We start from the raw sequence: 4,453 nt of genomic DNA on the forward strand, positions 1-4,453 counted from the left end.
AAAAAAAAAAAAAGTGAGAGAGAAATAAACATCTATCTTATGTGAACTACTGTTTATGTGGAATTTTGTCAAAGCCACCTATATCCTGTTCAGAGTGTATACCTAACTAGTAAATCCATGTATTAGAAGGTTTTTTCTTATTTAATATATTTTTCATTTTATAACTTCTATTTGGTCTCTTTTCAAATATATCTGCTTTTTATGTCACCTTATCTCTTATAGTAATTGATTTCCTCTTTCCTGCTTCATTCAATTTAAAGCTACTTATTTTATAGTCTCTGTGTCAGTCAGAGTTTGATCTGAGAAGCAGTACCACCAGATTTGTGTATAATAAGGGATTTGTAATAGGGATTTGCTTTATATATTTGTGGAAACTGTTAAAAAGTCTTTGTGAAGCTATTGTTTCTGTGTCTAGTGCTGAGCCTCAAGTCATCAGCACACACAGTCTGAAAGATAAAATGGACATTTTTTTAAATGAGGGAAGCAAGACAAACTGGTACCTGCAAGAATAAACCTGAATCTATCAGGACAGAGTTGCAACCCTGCTTCCATGTGTCCAACTTCAAAGTTGGGGCGATCTGCAGGAGGAGCTGCTATGAGCTAAACCATACCTCACTGAAAGTCAGATTGAGTGACTGAAAGTGGGTATCTGGCAGCTGTGGCATTTCTGAGGGCCCAGCTACTGCCCTACTACAACAAGGTGATCCCACAGATAAATGACACCTGCATGAGCTACAACAGTGCCATGTGCCAACAGTGCCATGTGCCCAGTGCTGACTTTCTGAAAATAAAAAGAATATAGATGCTGTTTCATTTCATCTTTCCAAATCTCATACAAAATATCTCTCATGGCCCTCACTAACAAAGATGATATGGTTTGGCTGTGTCCCCACCCAGATCTTATCTTGAATTCCCAAGTGTTGTGGGAGGGACCTGGTGGAAAGTAACTGGATCATGGGAGCAGGTCTTTCCCGTGGTGTTGGGTGGGTCTCACGAAATCTGAGGGTATTATAAGGGGGAGTTTCCCTGCACGAGCTCTCTGTTTCTTTGCCTGCTGCCATCTATGTAAGATGTGACTTGCTCCTTCTGCCATGATTGTGAGGTTTCCCCAGCCACTATGGAACTGTAGGTCCATGTTAAACCTCTTTCTTTTGTAAATTGCCCAGTCTCAGGTAAGTCTTTATCATCAGCGTGAAAATGGACTAATACAAAAGAACTATACTTGGAGGGGAATTCTGGGGAATGCAATTCCAGTTTAGTTCATTTGGCATATAAGACAAATCCACCATGGTCTCTGTAGTAACCAACATTCAATATTTTCCTAGTAAGCATTGGCTCCTGGTATTCACACTCCTATCTAATTCTGTCCCACAATTAATAGGACTTACATATGTGACAAATAGAATATTGTTGAAGTGAAAGTGTGTGATGTAGGAATTAGGTCATTAAAAAGTTTACCGCCTCCTCTCTGGTCTTCCATTTTGCTCATTTTGGGAGGAGTTAGCTACCATGTTCTGAGGACACTCCAGTAGCCATGTAGAGAAGATCATATGGAGAAAAAACTGAGACTGACTGCCAACAGCAAGCGCCAATTCTCCAGCTGTGTGAAGTAACATTAGAAGCAGCTTCTCTATTCCCAATGAATTCTTTAGATAATTCAAATCAGTCAGCCGTCAAGTCTTCCAGCTGATATGTCCAGTAATGTGGAAGTGGAAAGAAAGCACCCCTCTGCACTGAGTGTGTGACCCTTAAAAACTGAGAGATAATATGATTAGTGTTCTTTAAGCCGCTAAGCAAGTTAAATACCACAATCTTTAGTGCTGGATACTGCTTTGAATGGATTATTTCTTCTTCTGGTTTGCCATTTTGTATTTTGAACTCATTTTGGAAGAGTTTTATTTGGAATGACACCAGGTGGTTTGGTTTTAGAGTGTTTACCATCAGAGTGTCTTGCATTTGTTTTTGTCAGATGCATGAGGGGATCCACTATCTAAGTATAATTTGACACCAATACTTTTAGCTCGAGGATGCCCATATCTTATAGAAAATTGAAAAAATGAAGCCCAGATTCACATGTCATGAAATGCATTGTCTTAATTTGTATTTTCCTGAAAGCATTGCTTGATACAATGACTTATGTATAGGTGGCATATTTGGGAGGGGGTTCTCAGTAAGTCAGAATGGGGCAGTGAAGAACATGATGCCAATAAAGTATATGCTAGTGAGCTGTTGTCATCGCTGGAGGGAGATGGGGCTCAACACTTCTGGGCTGTTCTCAGAAACAATGTGAAATATCCCTCAGAATCTTCCTTTGGAAAGGAGTTGAGAAATGTTTTTCCTAACTTCCATCCTCCATTGATTGAGGATTGTCCAAGAGGGGTTATGGGCTTTAGAGAAAAGCTGGGGGGTGGGGCAGTTACATGAGTTGAGGACTCCACTAAACGCATAGAAAGTCTCTACCACAGCTGTAGCAGAACTTGAAGTTGGACACAGAGCATGTGATATAGAACCTCAATATCTGATTACAAATTCTAAGGAGGATGTTTTTTACTCTTTACCCAGAGACCGAGTCACAATAAAAAAGCTTATATATATTATATATATATAGCTTCTATATATACACATTATATATATATATCGCAATACTATTGTGCCACTGCACTTCAGCCTGGGTGACAAGGTCTTGCTCTGTCACCCAGGCTAGAGTGCAGTGGCATAATAGTGGCTCCACACCCTCACATCTTCCTCATACACCCTCAACCTATAAGGCTGAAGCCATTCTCCCACCTTAGCCTTTTGGGTAGATGAGACCACAGGCATGCACCACCACACCTAGCTCTTTATTGTATTTTTTGTAAAGACAGGGTCTCTACATAGTGCCCAGGCTGATCTCAAATTCCTGACCTCAAGTGATCCCCCTGCCTCAGTCTTCCAAAATGTTGGGATTACAAGTGTGAGCCACCATGACTGGCGTAATTTGTCTTACAGTGCCAGAGGAAAATTATGTTTTCTTATTGTATCATTCCAGTGAAGGTATAGCACTTTTGCAGATCTAGCACTTTCTGCTGAAAATCTCAGTTCCAGTTCACTTCCAGCACTCTCTACTTCATTTTCTATTCTAATGTAAACATTGTAACCAAGCTACTAAAATTTCTTTCTTCCCTGAGAGTAAAGCTGCATCATCACCTCCTAAATTTATCACTCTAATTTTCAGTCTCATCATCAATCTGAAACATAAATACTTTATTTACTTTATTGAGAGTTTAGCTGTACATTTGTAATACTTGTTTTTCAATGTTTTATCCATAAGTTTAAGTGCTTTACAATAGAAAGATATTCAGCATATCTAGTCAAACACATTAACAAAATGGAAATCCCTGGTCTTCTTGCTTGATTACAGTGTGGAAATTGTCTGAGGAAGGAGGTGCTAGCCTTTCTGTCATTAAATTCTGATCATTCTCCAGTGAATTCTCCAGAAGGGATTTTGGATACAATGATCCTTGATATGATCACTAAAATATGATTTGGGAACTAATGAGTTTTGGGTGGGTAGTTGGGAAGGGAAATACTATTGGAATGCAAGACAAAACTGTGAGCTTTGGCTGCAAAAGTAATTCCCCAATGTTTAGCCTAAGATTGAAACCATTCTTAGTTTCAAGCTAAGTTAAGTGGAACATTGCAGAAATCATCTAAATAATTCATGCCAAAACAAGACATAACTATGTTTTGCAAATATTTTGTAGCTATTTCAGAATGCTATTTATTTTTAGGAAGTAATGAATGGCAAGGGGTAAAACTGTCATATCAGTCAGAATTTCTATAATTATAGTCTGAACATACTATTATATTTTATATCCTTCTATCAGGATATAAACTAAAGAAACATTTACTCTTCTCCACTTCATTTTACACTTGCCTGGGCTCCTTGGCAAGTGTCCATATTCCCCTTTTCCTTCTGTAGTTAAGGAAACAGGTCTTTTTACTTTCTTTGAGAAGTTAACTGATCTAAATTGTTAATCACAGTTGAGTCACTCCTTTGAAGAAATGTATACGTATTTCTTTGATCTTATAAATTGATTCAAATCCACTTATCAGAATTTTTCTACTTCTTACTGTTTCTTAGGAAGTCCTACTGTTCAGAAACATCCAGTGGTTCCCAAGACTGGCCATGCATTACATATCAACACAGGAAAGCTTTTAAGAAATAAAGATTGTCCACTCCTGATAGGATTTAGGATTTACAAAGGTGTGGATCAAGTACTGATAATATTAACAAACTTCTCCAGGTGATACATATAAATTCTGCTTAGCCCAGATTCTCAGATTCCAGTGAGAATCACTGAATTAGAATATGTCAACTATTTTCCTCTAGGATTTAGACAAGATATTCTAGCGACTAATGTACCCTTGAATGAAAAAGGAAACTATGGCTTAGAGAAAAGGAATGAAAATT

This window comes from Mandrillus leucophaeus, unplaced genomic scaffold (genome assembly GCF_000951045.1).
Source record: "Mandrillus leucophaeus isolate KB7577 unplaced genomic scaffold, Mleu.le_1.0 Scaffold362, whole genome shotgun sequence".
NCBI classification, from domain to species: Eukaryota; Metazoa; Chordata; class Mammalia; order Primates; family Cercopithecidae; genus Mandrillus; species Mandrillus leucophaeus.